Genomic DNA, 18,328 nt, shown 5'->3' with positions numbered 1-18,328 from the left:
TAAGCGATTTAAAATCTGAAAAATGCGAAAATATGCATTTGCGATGCTTGAAAAGTTTTAATAAAATGACAGATCTTTTTTATTTAAGCGGGAAAAAAGGTGATGTTTTGAATTTGTTAAAAAATATATTAAACAATTTCTGTCCAAAAATTTCGTCCGGTACCCTTCTGATTTGTTTATAGGGGGTTTGCAATCACCTGGCTATCGTCTGATCATGTGGTCAATCAGACGGTGTTTTTCTCTTAATATCCTCTGGATCCTGTTATTCTCGAGGATATTCCTGGTCTTTAGGAGTCTTCTTGTGGCCTGGTGGAAGAAGTAATGTGTCCTTTTCTCGTCCACCTCCCTCAGTGGTGAATACTGGAGCCTTTCCTGGATGGTTGCATTTGTCACCCGGTCCTGCCATGCTGAGCCATCGATGATTCTGTAGCATGACGTTTCGGTGCCTTCTAATCTTCTCCAGTTGGTGCTGGATGTGGAACTCCATACTGGTACGGCGTATAGCATCATGGACCTCACGTATGCTTGGTACAGTTGAATCTTCTTCTTCTTTGACAATGGAGATGACCTGAAAATATAAGGCAGAAATAGTCTTTTTACCGTAGTGGCTTTTTCCTTAATTTTCTTTGTATGCAGAGTGAAGTTGAGTCTACTGTCCAGGTGCACGCCTAGGTACTTCACTGATGGTGTTGATTGGATGATGTTTCCTCTCATCGCTAGTTCAGTTGGAGGTGGTCCTGATTGTTGTGTGAAGATGATGAACTGCGTCTTCTCAGTGTTGATTTTTATTTTCCATTTATCAGTGAAGTCAGCTATCCTCTCTAGGTGGCTTTATAGTGTTTGGACTATTCTTCTTTCTTGTTTACCTGAAGTGTAGACTGCTGTATCATCTGCATACAAGGCTGTGCTGGTTCTCGCGTCAGTTGGAAGATCTGAAACAAAATATTATATAAAATTGGGGACAGAATACTGCCTTGAGGTATCCCTTCCTGTACTTCTTGCATCCTGGACATCTTTCTGTCAGCTGAGACCTGAAAAGTTCTATTAGTTAAATATTTGTCACAAATGTTAACTAAATAATGAGGTAGCCTAGCCTTGTCCATCTTGAAGATTAGAGCTTTCTTCCATACCGTGTCGTATGCTTTTTCTATGTCTAGAATAGCCATTCCTGTTTTCTGCTTTCTGTTGAACCAGATTTTGGTGTCGCTGACAACTCTTACTAGTTGTAGTTCGCAGTTTCTTCCTTTTCTGAATCCGAATTGGTCTTCTTGTATGATTCTTCTTCTTTCTGCGTGTTTCTTCAGTCTCTTGTTGATGATTTTTTCCAATATTTTTCCTAGAGGTTCCAGTAGAGATATTGGCCTGTAGTTTTCTGGTCTTCTTCCATCTTTTCTTGGCTTCAGGAGTGGAATCGTCTTGGCGTGTTTCCAGTTGTTCGGGAAATGAGCCTTTTCAAGGCAGTATCTGAAAATGTAGTACACTTGTACTATCATTTTCTTTGATAGTTCCTTGAGGACGATGTTGTGTATACCTTCGATTCCTGGAGCTCTGGATCCTTTGAGCCTTTTGATGATCTTGTGGACTTCTGTTGGGTGTAGATGGTCTTCTTCTTCTATGTCGAACTGGTTTCTTCCTGTTATCCTGGTGTACGCTCTGTTGACTTCGTCGATTGTTTGTTGATCTGACATGTCCTGATTTTGCCTATGTGTTGCTTCTAATCTTCTTGCAATGGCCTCTACTTTTCCTTGGGCTTCGTAGTGAGTTCCTTCTTCGTCCATTATTGGAGGCATCCTCTGTTTTATTCTTCTTCTGGCTTTCATCATTTTCCAGACGTTTCCGTGGTTTTACTTTCCCTGCGTTGGGACCCTTTATTTATATTTTTCTTTTTCTTCTTTGTCTTCATAAGCAATTCGGCTTGTTCATTGGCGAATTGGTACCTCTATGAAGATTTCTCACTCCATCTTCAGCACGGTCTAAGGAAATAAAAATGTATCCCTTTTACTTTCTCAATATACTCTATAATTGTCTGACAATGGATTGAAAAAATACTTAAATAGTTCATCGATGACATAAAATGGATATAATTAAATATCATTAATACTTTTGTACATTGTTCTTTCAACTATGGAATTGATAATCTGCAATATATAGATATCGCAACCACAAGATTTTCTAGGGATTAAATTAATCATAATCTTTGAGAATTGTTTACCGTGTAGTGTAAATTATTTTAGTTTAGGTTAAATGTAGACAATGGTGTGAACAATAAACGGATTAAAGTGGCGAATAGTGAGAAAAATAAATATTATTATACAATTTTTTATTCAAAAGTTACTCAGGTATGATAAAAAATCTTATTTCTAATAAGTTAGTATGCTAATAGTAGTTAATAGTCATCGACGATAGACTTGAACAAGTTAATTCGCTAGAATTTTTTTAAAGTAGGTATATTTTTTATTTGCCTTTTTAAAATAATTTCTGATTTTTTATTATTTGTTAAATGGTATTCTACCTTTAAAATGTAGTAAAATCAAGAGAAGTTGCCTAGCAATAATTGTTAAAACCTTTCCAATCCTTTCTAGAGTAAAATAATATAACAAAAACGAATTAAAATTGTATACACATTCAGCAAAATTACTTAAACTTATGTACATATAAAGTGAGGGGCAAAATTATGGAATAAATTAATTTTTAAGGAATGTTCTATTTGGAAAAATAGAACAAGAAAGGACAAATCTCGAAAATGGTCGACGTAATCGATGACTTTTAGATGACAATAGGGGTCGTGTACTAGCTTATTTGAAAGTTTATTCAATTGTCTATTCAGTATTAGGTTTGTTCTAGCATTAGTTTCAAACTATCAGTAACATGCGCATTATTTAATGGTGTTCAAGTACACAAATTATTAGCTTGAAACTACTAGTCGAGCGTTCTAAGCAGGGGCGATTTCTCCATTGGTTCACTTGTGCAGTGAACACCCAATCAAATTTCATTAAAATACATATTTTTAAAAATCTCATAAATATCATTAAAATATTTTTTCTTTAATCTCATAAATATCATAGTATCATTAAAATATAACTGTATATATTAATCACATAATTTGTTTGCAAAACACCGCTACGCTAGATGTACGTGGTAAGTGCAGAATTCAAATTGAGCCCAGCCACTATACGGTAACTCTATAGACTATAGAAGAACGAGAGCTCTTAAATCCGTGAACCAGTGATTCTCCTATCTTAAAACATTGACGATTTGTGCACTGCACACAGAGACCGGTTCGGAGCGTTTCGATTCACATTTTGGCATTTTCTGTTGTGGGATTTTATTAAATACAATATTGGTAGGTAGTTTTTTTAGGATGGAGCCTTATTCAGTGAAGTTTATAAAAGAAAATGCAAATAGTTTTGAAAATCGACTTCTTATAAAAAGAATGGACTAACTTGGCCAGAGATAAACTTGGTACAAGAATGTGCAATAAGAAACAAAAAGTTTAAACATTGTTTTAAAGTTGAACAATGTAGAAAAACTTAGTGATTATGTGGGTGTGATAAACTACATTCTTTATTTTGTTTTCCATGTTTAGTATTTTCAAAGAATAAAACTATAATTTCAATCTCGGTCTTTGGATGCCGTTAAAATAGACGGATTTTTAAACAGTTTTGACAAAGCCATTTCATTATTCGTAACTTCTGCCTCCACCTTCACCACCGAAGAAGCGCCATCATTCAGTAGGTATCATATTCTTCACAAAACAAAAAAAGTGTGTAACATCCTGACTAATCGGGTCAAAGATAGGTTTCATTTTACAGAACATCTTTTGGCGAGGCCCCAAAAATTTTTCGCCTGCGGCGCTTATTCACCGTTTTTATAATTACATTTTTTAATTGAACACCCTCCTTAAATTACCACGAGCCGCCACTGGTTCTAAGTTTCTAACAAAAGTAAATTTTGATTTGGAAACTGGCTTAAAACGGTCAAAGAGTTTGCAGATTTTGTTCGGATTTTCAGTTTGTGAGTTGCACAGTGGAATTCTTTGTTTGACTTTTACAAATTTTAAATTAAAGTAATATGTCTTATGCCATTATTTACGTTTATAACATTAATTTTCAATATTTAGTATAAATCTTGAAAATTTGGATACTTTTAAGAAAAACGTGTTTCTAATCTAACCTCAAAATTATAAATAAAGACAAACAATTTGACGTTGGTATTTACTCCGACAAAAAAAGCGTTCTAGCAAAAAACAGTTTGATAGGTACCAGTTTCTGGATTGAACATACGCAGTAAAACAGTACAATAATCTGGTGTCAGACCATACAAAACTACATGCGTACATGCTAGAACAAACCTAATATAAACAATAACATAATTATTTATACAGATTAATCCAAATCGCCAAATTAATTTTTCGAAATAATGCAAGATTTATGTAATCAAAATTCACGCTTCATTCACCAAATCCAAGCAACATTCTGTTTACATGAAACAGTAAATCGGCAAAACTGCAGAAATTGGATCCTCCTCCCAAAATCTCCAGATCTTACACCATTTGATTTTTTTCCTATTGATTATTTAAAATCACAAGCTGTACATCGATCGACCACAAAATTTACAATAAAAATATGATTAGATTGGAAATTTGTAATATAATTCTAGACATGATCCATAACGTTCAAGAAGATTATTGGCCTCGGTTCAATTACCTACTGCTACTGGTAGGGGAGCCCAAGCGGGGATTTTTGCAGTTACTCGAGAGTGTCAGATAATCCCTTAGGGAGAAACCTTTTTCAATGCTTCTGAAACTTTGAGCGTTCTTTAAAATAATATGATATTTGTTCGAAGATATTTTTGGAAGTTGAATACTATTTACTTTAACGTAAACATTGGCTTGATTTTGTATTAAAACAGGTATAAAGTGCAAAATATTAGGAGGAAGGTGATAAAAACTTCTGTTGTATGTTGTTGTATAAAACAACTCCCAGCAAGTTGTTCTTTCAGAAGACGCTGAAGAACAAGCCCACATTATGTGGTAGAAAACGAGCATAGTAGTCTATATAATCTTCTGTGTATTCTTATTTTCTGTGGGTCTTTATATTTTTCACTCTATTTTACTTTGCACTTTATTTTTACACTCTAAAATTTGCCCTTTTTTGTTATCTTTTCATCCATTGTTTATAAAACACTTTTAAAACGGATAATTATTCTTTTGTAACTTATCATAGTTTCATACTTGTTATTTGACTCATAGTGTATGTATTTGTATTGCTGTGAGAAATAAGTCAAACTCCCGTCCTATAAAATAGTTTTATATCGTTATCGTTTTTATAACCAGATACTAGAAGGTTATTTATTTTTGTAAATTTTATTATTGTATTGTGCCAAACAGATATAACATATTGATATAAACCCACAGAAACATTGGTTCCGGTATAAAGAACGGGTCAAGTATTCCATAGTACAATAAACAAATTTATAAAGAAATAAAGTCAGTTTAATCAGGATTAATCCTCAGTGACAACAATTATTGGCGGTTATATTCACCTTTTAAACAAATTTATCTTAGTTTCCATTTATTAACGAGTTCCTGAGTGGAAATCGAAACGTCAAGTGTTTTTATTAAAATATGTAGTTGTCATTACAACCCAACTATGGCTGATCCCATATAAACATAATATTTAATTTATAAGTAAGTAGTTTAATACAAGACATTTAACACTATACAATTAAAACAACAGTATTTTATTACCAACGTGTGGCATTGAGGAACTAGAAATAATACCTACTAAAATGTTTTTATAATACTCATACTTACATAAGTAAACAAAATATTAATTTACCAAGTAAATACATTTACCTGGTAAATTCATTTGATCTCAAATAAATTCATTTACAATAAAAGTATTTACCATCTGTAATATTTAAACAGATACATGACAATCAATGAGAGTGAGGAATGTATTTAAGCAAATATTTCAAAAATTGAACATAACACTTTAATTCACAATGACATTGATTTTTTAGTAACCGTAGTTACATTTTATTTAAAGTGAGTCAATAGACAGAAGAGCGGCAACACATACACTCACCGGCTAGTCCATTCTTTCACGGTTTTTGCTCTAAATTTTAAAGAACCGCTTGGATTGACATGCAATTTGGCATACGTATAGCTTACATGTCAAAGAAAAAAAGTGATATTATGCCGATGTGTGCTTTTGCCTTGGGGGTGACTTGCACCCCCTTTTGGGGGTGAAAAAATATATGTCCAACATAAGTCCGGAAATGGATAAACTGACTAATTTTAAGTAACTTTTGTTTTATAGAGCTTTTTCGCCAAGTCAACACTTTTCGAGTTATTTGCGAGTGAATATGTTCATTTTTTAACAAAATAACCACATTTCTAGACGGTTTTTCGCAAATAACTCAAAAAGTAAGTATTTTGTCGAAAAAAAGGTTCTTAGCAAAAATATAGCTTATAAAAAACTAAAAAAATGGTGTACGCGTTAGGTCTGTGGAGCTCGTAGAACCAGAGTTATAGCCAATGAAAAATAGATTCATATTCACCAAATTTCAAATAGAATATTTCGACGTGAAATATCCAAAAAATTAAGCACTTTTTGGGGAAAACCCATTGTAACTTTTTTAAATCGTTTAAAAAAAGCTTTATTTCTGTTTTTACAAAAAGTTTCTAGCATTAAATTTAAGTAAGTTACGCTCAAAATAAAGTTGGTCCATTTTGTTTTTGCAAAAAAAACCGGGAAGACCACCCCCTAATTAGCAACTTAAATGAAATTAATCGTTACCGCTCCACAAATTATTTTACTTATGTTGTGTTTATATGATCTGTAAGTTTCATCGATTTAAAATAATATAACTTTTTTTAAAATAACTTAAAAAGGGTTGGAGATGCCAAAAATCTAGAAAAATAAAAAAGTCAGATTTGCTTTTCTGAATAACATGTATTTTTTTGTTTTTCTCTTAGAAAAACATTGATTAAGATTTGGTGTTTCTAAATTTGCATACATTCGTGATCAGTGACTCGTTTAACCCCTTTTAACTACAGCCCTTTCAATAATAAGGACTTTGAACCGATGAAACTTACAGATCATATAAATAATATATACACGAGTCAAGAAACCTGTGAAGTCGTAACGATTAAGTTCATTTAAGATACTAATTAGGGGGTGATTTTCTCGATTTTTTTACCAAAACCAAAAGGGACTAACTTTATTTTGAGCGTAACTTGTTTAATTTTGATGCTAGAAATTTTTTTTATAAAACAAAAATGAAGCTTTTTTAAACACTTTAAAATAAGTTGTAATGAGTTTTCCCCGAAATATGCTTCATTTTTGGTTATTTCACGTTAAAGTATTCCATTTGGAATTTGACGAATATGAACCTATTTTTCAGTAGCTATAACTCTGCTTCTACTAGGTATAGAGACGTGACATATACACCATTTTTTTTTTAAATTTTTTACAGGCTATATTTTTGCTAAGAATTTTTTTTGACAAAATACTTACTATTTGAGTTATTTGCGAAAAACCATCTAAAAGCGTGGTTATTTTGTTAAAAAAAATGAACATATTCATTGCCAAATAACTCAAAAAGTATTGCCTTAGTGAAAAAACTCTATAGAACAAAAGTTACTTAAAATAAGCCAGTTTGTCCATTTCCTGACTTTCTTTGGACGATTATTTTTTCACCCACAAGAGGGGGTGAAAAGCACCCCCAGGGCAAGAGCACATATCGGCACAATATCACTTTTTTTCTTTGACTTGTTAGCTATGTGTATGCCAAATTTCATGTCAATCCAAGCGGTTCTTTAAAATTTAGAGGTTTTGCAATATTTTACCGTTAAAGAACGGACTAGGCACAAAATTCCGCCACCTAAAATTTTTGATTAAGTTTAATTTATAACTTTATTATTTGTGCTCCGATTTTCAAGATTCTTGCACCAGTTTGTAGGTGCATGTATTGGTACCGTTTGGTATTATTCCGGCAACAAATCATGGCTTGCATGGCGTTATACAGGGGTGAATGGAAGCGTTGTATTTTCTCCTAACTTTAAAAAATTCTGTGGAAAAATGGAATAGCTGATTTTGTTTCATAGTCCTGTCATATTATTCCGGAGGCATCACTAAAATTTTGTTTTTTGAATTATCCGAATACCTCTTTTCTTGTAAGAGCTGTACCATTTTCTGTAAATAAAAGCACTGATTGACTCATAAAGTAGAGGATTGATAAGATTAGAATGGCCCGCATGCAGTCGAGATCTCAATCCTATTGAGCATTTATGGGATGAATTAAAAAAAGCTATTCGCCGTCATCCTAGGCCTCCAGAAAATTTGGTACAGTTATGGCCGATTTGGTACAGAAATCACCGAAAAATGAAGTACTTTTGGGGAAAAACTTTATTAACATTTTTAAAGTACCCAAAAAAAGATTTATATTTGTTTTTTACAGAAGTTTCTAGCACCAAAAATAAACGAGTTACACTGAAAAAAAAGTTGGCCCCTTTTTTTGGTAAAAAAAATTGTGAAAACCTCCCTCTATTTAGCACCCTAAATAAAATTAATCGTCACCGCTTTGCCATTTATTTTAACTGCATGTATATTGTTTATATGATCTGTAAGTTAGATTGGCTTGAAGTGCTTATTTTTGAAAAAAATTGGTTTTATAGTAAAACAAAAGTTTCTAAAAATTTTTGAAAAATTTCCTTTTTTCAAAATAACTTAAAAAGTATTAGTGATAAGAAAAATCTTAAATAGTAAAAAATATAGGTTTTGTTATTATAAATATGCTAGTTTCATTTTGTTTTTCCGCAAGGCAAAAATTGGTTAAGATATGGCTGTTCAAAATTTGCATACACTCGTGATTAGTGACCCGTTCAAGCTTTTCTAACTATAACCGTTTCAAAAACAAGCACTTTAAACCGGTGAGACTGACAGATCATATAAAAAATAGATAAGTAAATAAATTTTTTGTAAAGCGGTAGCGATTAATTTCATTTGAGGAGCTAAACACGGGGAGATTTGCATTATTTTTTCACAAAAAGAAAGAGGGCCAACTTTATTTTGAGCGTAACTCGCTTATTTTTAATGCTAGAAACTTTTATGAAGAATTCTAATAAAGCTTTTTATAAACAATTTAAAAGTTTAAATAGGTTTTTCCCGAAAAGTGCTTAATTTTTCGGTGATTTCACCTTGAAATATTCGATTTGGAATTAGACGCACAAGAACGTACTTTTCATGAGCTACAACTTTGTTTTTACTCGATTGATAAACTTTACTGATACACATTTTTTTTTCAGTTTTTTATAAGCTACACTTTTGCTAAGGATATTTTTTCGATCAAGTATTTACTTTTTGAGTTATTTGCGAAAAACCGTCCGAAAACGTAGTTTTTTTGTCGAAAAATAAACATTTTCAATCGAAAATAACTCGAAAAGTATTGACTTACATAAAAAACTCTATAGAACAAAAGTTGCTTAAAATCAGTCAATTTATCCATTTCTGGTCTTATCTTGAATATATGTTTTTTCACCCCCGAGAAGGGGTGACTGTCACCCCCCAAGTAAAAGCAACCAACGGCACAATTTCAACTTTGAAGTGGAGGGTAAGTGGAACCTACATCCAAATTTTCATGCAATTCGGAGTTGCTCCTGAAAATTACACGGTATCGCCGTATTTTCCGTTCATTTACTGGGCTAATTGTGCCGTAGTTAGACTCTATACAATGACCTCTGTCTATAGTTTTTCATACAACCAAGGGAAATCCTTCGTAACTGTAGTTAATTTTTTTCTCAGTGTAATTATATTATATCTTGCAGGAGGAAGTGTATCTTTACCTATTTAACGCAAAATGGCCGGTTTTTAATCGACAAAGAAATCTAACGATCGTTTCAATGTTGGACCCGGTTTCGTGGGATGCAGGAAGCAAAATTAGTTGATAAGAATAATTATAGAACAAATTTTTGTCCACTTGAAAGGTTACGGTTGTGGGCTATCAACCCAATTTTCGGCTTTACTCGGATAAGGAAGCGATTATTTTGTTAAACAATTAATTGACGACTGAACTTCACACTTTCGGCAGTATCAATTTCAACAGTTTAACAACCAAACCATTAATAATACACGCATTATAAGAATGATAATGTTAAATATACTCAGTAACATTAGAAGTGCTTTACCCAGAAGGAATAATTTATTGAACTTAATTTTTTGACAATAAAATGACTATATTTAAAGCATGATATGATAACAATATCAATGTTTTCTCTTTTATCATCATCATCATTTTCAACGGCTATTCCATCCATCGTTGGATGTAAGCAGGCCCGGCCCCAGGGGTGGGCGAACTGGGCGGCCGCCCAGGGCGCCGAATTTAGGGGCGGCAATTTTAAGAGGACAGCCAATTTTTGAAAATGAAGAAATAATAAATTAATCCACGAGGAAAAATTTCCTGTAGTTGGCTGTATACCATTACAAAAACATAAAATCCTTTATAAAAGGTATATTTGTTCTTGCTTGACTTGCTTCCGTACAGCCATGATGTGAACTTGTCAGATAGAGCTCATTGGTACCTCGGGCGAAAAACATTGGATATTTTATTCATCCATGTTATAATTCACATCTTTGTCATATGTTCCGATGACGGATCAATTGTAAAGGGTTTTTACCCATATATTTTTACTTTGATGGTTAGCATGTAGATTCTAAGATTGCACTGATGATGATCGGTCAACCGATCGAAAACTAGTTCTGTCTTTGATGTAGCCCTGTATAGGGATTTTAACAAATATACCTTTTATAAAGGATTTTATGTAAATAATAAATTATGTTTTTAATATTATAAAAAATGAATATTATGAGCAAGAGCATCAAAAATGCAACTGTAAAAACCAAAATTATTAAGTGAAACAGTAACAATTATTGCAAGGTTTATTCGACGGGAAATCGACAACACCGCCTTCTTCATCGCATATGAATAGTGGGACCAGAACTAAATTAAATTCACTGAATTCACTTAAAGGTAAATTTACTGAAAATGGATATAACAATTTGAAAAATCTAGCTGAAGTTTATTGCTAAGCTGACAGAAGTTATTTTGCAAAAATTGAATGAACTGAAACTGAGAATATCTTTGGACGATATGAGAGGACAAGAGTATGATAATGGGGCAAACAAGGGAAGAACTTTTTATTCCATGTTCTAGCCATTCACTCAACTAAGTCATGAACGATGCTAGTATAGCCTCACAGTTTGCATTTCTTTCTTTTCCTTAGTCACAAAAATTTACAACTTTTTTTCACCATCTATTCATCGTTGGGCTATACTAAAAAATCATATTTCTAGCATAACATTGAAACCTTTGTCCGAAATTATGTGTAGATGGGAACTAGATGAGAATTGATTCAATTACTCCGATCAGATACCGAAATGAAGAAATCTATGCTCTTTTAGAAATCACTGTCAATAAAGCCAACGATGAAATAGTTGCTCATGAGGCAAGCTGTTTGGAAAATCAAATACGTGATTTAACTTATCATTGCTCTGTGGTAATAGGTATGGCATGATATTTTACTTCACATCAACGTAGTCAGCAAATCACTGCAGAGTATTGATATTAAGTTGAGTGTATCAAGCTGTGAGTTTATTAGAAAAAACAGAAATCCATTTTAAGTCTCTCAGAAGTGATTTAAAATTCCAGGACTATTTGACAGACGCAAAAGAGTTCCATCAAGAAAGAGGAAAGTGAAAAGACAATTCGGCTATGAGACTGAAGATGAAAATGTGGACCTAGATCCAGAGACACGATATATATTTATGTTGACTTCAATTTGTGATAGATTTCAGCAAATTAAGAGCTATGGAAAAATTTTTGAGTTTTTGTACGACATAAACCAAATTAAGCATATGACTGCTAGTGATTTATCAGGTAAATGTTTCAAGCTATGTTATGCTTTAACTTTTGATGAGTCAAAAGATCTAAATTATGCTGATGTAAAAGATGCACTTAAAATACTTTCCAAGATTGTGAAGCCCAAGAGAAGGTACACCTCTAGAGACACTAAAAATGATTAAAGAGTATGATTTTGATTTCGCACCCAACGTTAGTGTTGCTTTGAGGATTTTTGTAACCCTACCAGTGGCAGTGGCCTCTAGAGAAGGAAGCTTTTTAAAGCTAAAATTAATAAAACATTACTTAAGATCAACTATGTCCCCAGGAACGTTTGAGTGCACTAGCGACAATCTCTATTGAACACGAAATAGCGGAGTCGGGATCTTTGAGAATTATTAAAGACTTGACTTTCTCGTGTCAAGATAAAAAGAGTAGTACTTACTTAAAAAAGTAAGTGTGTAATTATGGATATGCATAGCGAGTTTTTGGATATTAAAGCATATTTTAATATAATAATAGTAATGTAGTAAAATTTCATTAAAATATTGCAAACATATGTATTTTTAAGCGTGTATCGTTCAAATACAGTGGAAAATGGCATATTAAATAATTTAGCACAAAGCACACATCAATAAAAATACAATTGTGATTTAAGTTGGCGATCGCTGAAGGAAGGTGGTGAGTCATGGGTCTACCAAAGGGGGAGGGGGCGGCGCGGTCGCCAATCTTGCCCAGGGCGGCAAAATCCCTAGGGCCGGGCCTGCATGTAAGTTTCCCTTAGGTGTGTCCATTCATATCTGTTTGCTGTTTTTTGTATCCATTCGTGGCAGGGGCGTAACAGAGGCCCCGCAGCATGAAGCTTGCGGCGAGGCCCCAATCGATGAGGGGCCCCATATTGTCGTTTGATATTATATAAAAATCTGTTATTTTTATATTATTTTACGTTGCGTGTTTAAATTTCTTCTTCTTCTTCTTCTTCTTCTTCTTCTTTTTGTATAGACATGACTCTGTCTGTTTTTCAATGTGCCTCTAGTTAGTTGCCGTTCCATCGTTTTCGTGGTCTTCCCACAGATCGTCTTCCTATTGGGGAACCGTCTCTCGCTGTCCTGACTACCCTATTTGTTGACATTCGGCTTATGTGGTCATTCCATTCTATTCTTCTGTTTCTTACCCAGTTGTTAATGCTATCCACCTTGCATCTCCGTCGTATATCTGTACTTCTAGCTCTGTGCCATAGAGTCTTACCATCGATTTTTCGGTGCTCGATTCATCTCCGCTGTTTCGAGCAATCTTTTTGTCCTCTCTGTGTCGGGTCGTGTTTCTGCCGCGTATGTCATTATTGGTCTGATGACTGTTTTGTAAATTCTGCCTTTCATTTCTTTTCCGATATTTTTATTGCAGGTATTTAAACTCCATCACTTGTTCTATTATCTGACCTTCCAGCTCCAATTTACATCTTATTAGATCTGCTGTTAAAACCATGCATTTTGTCTTTTTTGAGGAAATTAATATGTTAAATTTTCTGGCGATTATGTTGAATTGGTGCAGCATATGTTGTACTTGATTTCAAGACAAGATCAAGACAAGAAGTAATTTTAGATTTCAAGACAAGACAAGAAATTTTATGTCAATACCAAGATTTCTTGTTAAGAAAACAAGAAATCTTGAAATATCTTGACTAATATTGAAAAATTGAAAAATTGGCGGTTTGACCTAATATTGAAAACTCTAAAATGTGTTTATTTGTGAAAAAGGTAACATATTTTAACATAACATAACATATTTTAATGTATTTCACACTTTTTTGCCAAAATCATTTACAAAAATGTAAAATAAAAATAATAAAAAAATACTATAGCGTCGATAGTTAACTAGCCCTGTGCCATCATTGCTGCTATTAGTGGTTGCAAATAGAGTGTCTGCGTGTTTGTAGCTTTATCAAAAACGTCAACGGAATTAGTTCGCGCGGGCGTAGTTATTTGGCTTATGCAGTCAAGAATGTTTTAGAACGAAAACTAAAGAAAAGCTTAAAGCAAAAAAGAAAATGGGAAAAATCATGGATAAGAAAAAGCGATAAATATGGTGCTTCCTAAGGTTTATTAAGAGAATTGAAGGACGAAGATCCCTTTGCTTATATGCTTATAGGAGTGGCGGCTCGTACCACTTTAAGAAGGTAGTGCCAGAATTTGGACAGCCGCCAAAAATTTTAGTGACGGGTTCACGATATTGTCAAAAAAGTTATAAAAAAAAATTAAAAAAAAAATAGGCGCTGCTACTTTTACCTTATGTGTTTTATGTATATTTATCTGAGGTGCCAAGAAATTGTTCAAAATTTATCAAAACAGTTCCGTAAATTCCTTAACAATAAAAAAAACTCTCAACTTACAACCATTATTTACTGCTAATTTTACTTAGCTTGTACATAATATTACGATTTAGTCTCTATTTACAAAATTATAAAAATAATACTATTTCATTATTTACACACATGCACAAAGTTGTGTTAATACCACTTTTAAAGTTTAAGATACATTCTTCTTGTTTTTTTGGTTGCAAAGTTTTCAATGACTTTATTAAAATTATCAATACCATTTACAAAATGCTTTTCTGCAGATACCTAAGTCGTTTTTCTTTCATTGTATTTTTAACTAATGTTTTGATTCGTTTTAACATCGAAAAACGCATGCTTCAGATATTGATATAGGAATGGTAATTAAAATGCTTAAAAGTTAAATAGTTTCTTCCAATGTGCTTCTTAAACCTTCCTCATTTAATAAAACTCATAGCGGAATAGCCCCAGAGGTAGTACTTAATTCGTCTCACTAATACAGTACTTCTAATTCAGTTTTAAACCGAGTTTTGTTTAAAAATTAAAATTGTCTCCATGTTTCATTAAAAAATGATTCGGGGAACCGACGCTTGTAAGCAGAAAACTTGTACGACATAAATAAATTAGAAGCAACTACATGTCAGGAGAAGGTAGGCCTTTAAAAGATCTGGAACTTTAAATATTATGAACCTTTAAGTCGTTGTCTAATTCGGCGCTAAAATTGACCAGTTCCTTAAATATACCTGTATTTTGTGAATTTTTTTTCGTCGTGACCTCTTTAAGCTAACTCGAAAGCTCCACAAAATCTTATCAAATTTGTAAAGAAAAACCACCAAAAGAGTTTTTTAAGATACTAATCTGAGTCATTGTCAATTAATAAATTAAAATAATAATCAAAATATTATTTATACTACACCCACGATCATGATGCACTAAAAGTTTAATAATAATATAAATATTATAAATACAAAACCTTTAACAGAAAATAGATATAACAAAAGCGACAAGCCAGCACCTAAAGAAACTCAAAATCTTGTGCCAGGCACGAGATTCCCATTTAAGGTATACTAAATAGTCCAATATAGCTCTCTCTCTGTCACTTATATTCGTAAAATCTTTCTCTTTTCACCCGTGGTAGTACCAATTTTGGCTCGAGATTCTCCAGCCGAATAATCTCCGCTGTAAGTGGCAGCGATTGTACTGCGCGCACAGTTGCCAGAGTTTATATAATTTATGAAGATAAAAAGAAGTACACACAAAAAATTAACCGGCATTAAAAGATTTTAAAACTAAAATATGCTTCTGCATAGTTAGTAAGGTAGTGCCATGGCTCTATGGCACTACCTCACGGGCCGCCACTGGCTTATAGAAATAATGCTGTGTAAAGTTTTATTTGTTATCGACACTCGTTGACTCGCTCATTTGCTAGCTTTTAAACTCGCCGACTAGTAGCTTGTAAACTAGCCCCGTATCATCGACGCTTACCTTATCCTGTTGAATATAAAATTTTAAACTATATTTTATTTTAAATAACAATTTAGCACATTTTTAAATCGGAATTGATAAGTCATGAATTAAGACAGAGCAACTACACATAAATTTTGCGTTCGTCGTGAAACAAAAGCAGATTGGGGACTCCCCGGGGTCGGGAGCCAGTGGCAGTGGAGGCCGTGTTGGCAAGCAACGCAATAAAAAAGGTCGCCGGGGAATCACCAGACCAGGTAATCAAGAAAGGGTACCCCCCGTTAAGATAGGCAAAATGCGCTCACTCCCAGAATACAATATATTTATTTTTTTTACGCTCTATGCAATTAAAAAATGAGATAACGCGGATTTTTAGGTCGCCACCCCCCTTACCCCTCCCCCAACAGCCAAAAAGCCGAAAAATTTACGTTTTTGGCTGTGGGGAGGGGTAATAGGGGAAGTGGACTAAAATTGCGGTGAGTCATAATTTTTTAATCACATAGAACGTAAAAAAATAAAAAATATATTCAGGCTGTATCGACCTCAAAAAATATGATTAGACCCGCAAAACCCTTACAAAACTTTAACTAAATAAAAAAATAAAAGAAATGACGTTTTTGTGGGGGCAGGGGGAAGGGTTGGTGGGCTAAAAATGCGATGAGTCTTATTTTTTAATCACAAAGTAAAAAAATGAAAAAAATTCAAAATTTTTAGGCTGTATCGATCTCAAAAATGTCATTAAGCCAACAAAAACCCTTATATAACTTAAAAAAAAACATTGTTTTTGGGGGGCTTGGGGTATTTTGCCCAATTTTTGATAGTCGTAAAATACTCAGTTATTTCAAATTCTACATAATCTATTAACAAAACCTTGAGTTGATCTATGTTGCAGTCTATAAAATGGAGAAAATCCCCAAAAACCCCCTAAAAAACAGTTTTCCGGATTTTTCAAGATGGCGCAGGTAACGGAAAAATCTAAAAAAAATCAGAGAGATAGCTTTTGATAAAATTTACAAAATGCAAAAAAAATTGGACCTGCAGCCCCCTCCAAGAAAAAGTTATAAGCTTTAAAAAGTTAAAAAAAATTTTGAGGTTATGTACACTCGACCTACGGATCCATAAAAAATGGACATGTTTTGAAAAAGTCTCAGATACATGTGTGAATTTTTTGAAATTTTTAAATCAATTACAACCCAACTAAAAAAAATTAAATCTAAAAATCTACCTTTTTGGCTGTGGGGGAGGGGTAAGGGGGGTGGCGATCTAAAAATCCGCGTTATCTCATTTTTTAATTGCATAGAACGTAAAAAAAATAAATATGTTGAATTCTGGGAGTGAGGGCATTTTGCCTATCTTAACGGGGGGTACCCTTTCAAGATCTTGAAATTTCTTGAGTCAAGACAAGATATAAGATGTGAAGAAAACGTCAAGACAAGACTTTTTAAATTTTCTTGATTTTTTTTCAAGACAAGACAAGAAGTTGTTAACAAGACAAGAATTCTTGCCTTGTCGACCCCTACAGGGAACATAATTGGTGATCCCTGCTCTAGGAATTTCTCTATTTATTTTTTCTCTCCATTGTCTTTTTATTTATTTCTGGATATTTAGGTTGTCCAGGTTTAATTTTACTGAAAGTGGGTGTTTCTTCTTTTGTTGTCTGTTTATGCGGTATCGACATTTTATTTTTTAATAGGAAGTAATTACAACCGCATATTACTTCCCCTTTATAAGTATTATTTTTTTATACGATAGTTATAATTATTGTTTTGGACTATATGCAACATCTAATTTCATAATAATTATTTAAGTAGATAATAAATAAGAGCATAAACTTTTATTTTATTTATAACATAAAGACCACGACCTTAGATAACATACAGGGCAAATATTTAATGTTTGTTTAAATAACTAGATCAATAGAATCCGGTAACTTATTTAAACAATCTAAAATATAACACAAGATATACATATGTAATATTAATTAATGTCTTAAAAATTATATATACAAACATATTTTTATCACATAATTGTGTTAAAGATACTGTAGAAATTATTAATAGAACTATTAAAGCCATATCCAGTAGGGTGGGTCGAAAAAAAAATAATGTTTCATTTTTTAATCGCTTTACCGCGGAAAACTTACCTTTGGGGTATACATAATATTTGGGGTAAAATGCGAAGTAAAATAAAGTTATATATTGAACCCCCAGGTAGCGTATCATACTTAAAATTTAGTTTTTTTCAGAAATCAAGGCATTTTTCAATTATTTTTACAATCTTTAGCCAATAATATTTGAACGTGTTATATAGGTCTGGATCAAATGTATGAAAAAAAGTTGATTAATAGCAAGCTCAAAATTTGTTAATAGCTTAAGGGTGCCTAGTCAGACAAACTTTGATATATGGGAACACTGGAACAGGGGAAGTTTTAATTGTGGAACAGGTTAAAAATTTGGAAAGGCCAGACCACGAAAACGGCACATGTATTTTGTCCGACAGAACAGACTTAAACTCTTCGAACAGAGATTAAACTCTCATGCAAAAATCAGACTGCTATTTGTCACCAAATGGGCGTTTTATTGAGTGGAACATGTAGAATATGTCAAATGACAGGAATTATGACAGGTGATA

At 33.0% G+C, this 18,328-nt stretch overlaps 1 protein-coding gene across 2 annotated transcripts in view; it reads left to right on the top strand.

Moving 5' to 3' along the window:
• The first annotated feature begins 2,210 nt into the window (after positions 1-2,210).
• Positions 2,211-18,328, top strand: part of LOC126887418 (aquaporin AQPAe.a-like) — a 54,429-nt gene continuing 38,311 nt past the window's right edge. The window contains exon 1 of one of the 2 annotated variants that reach the window (XM_050654930.1): positions 2,211-2,339. The gene's annotated coding sequence lies outside the window, so the exon portion shown is untranslated. Of the gene's footprint in view, positions 2,340-2,390; positions 2,442-18,328 lie in introns of those variants that run through there. The other variant, XM_050654931.1, reaches the window with a different exon arrangement.

Source organism: Diabrotica virgifera, chromosome 6 (assembly GCF_917563875.1).
Source record: "Diabrotica virgifera virgifera chromosome 6, PGI_DIABVI_V3a".
Classification (NCBI taxonomy): domain Eukaryota; kingdom Metazoa; phylum Arthropoda; class Insecta; order Coleoptera; family Chrysomelidae; genus Diabrotica; species Diabrotica virgifera.
The sequence above is the reverse complement of the archived record's forward strand: the minus strand, read 5'-3'. Positions and strand labels throughout refer to the sequence as shown.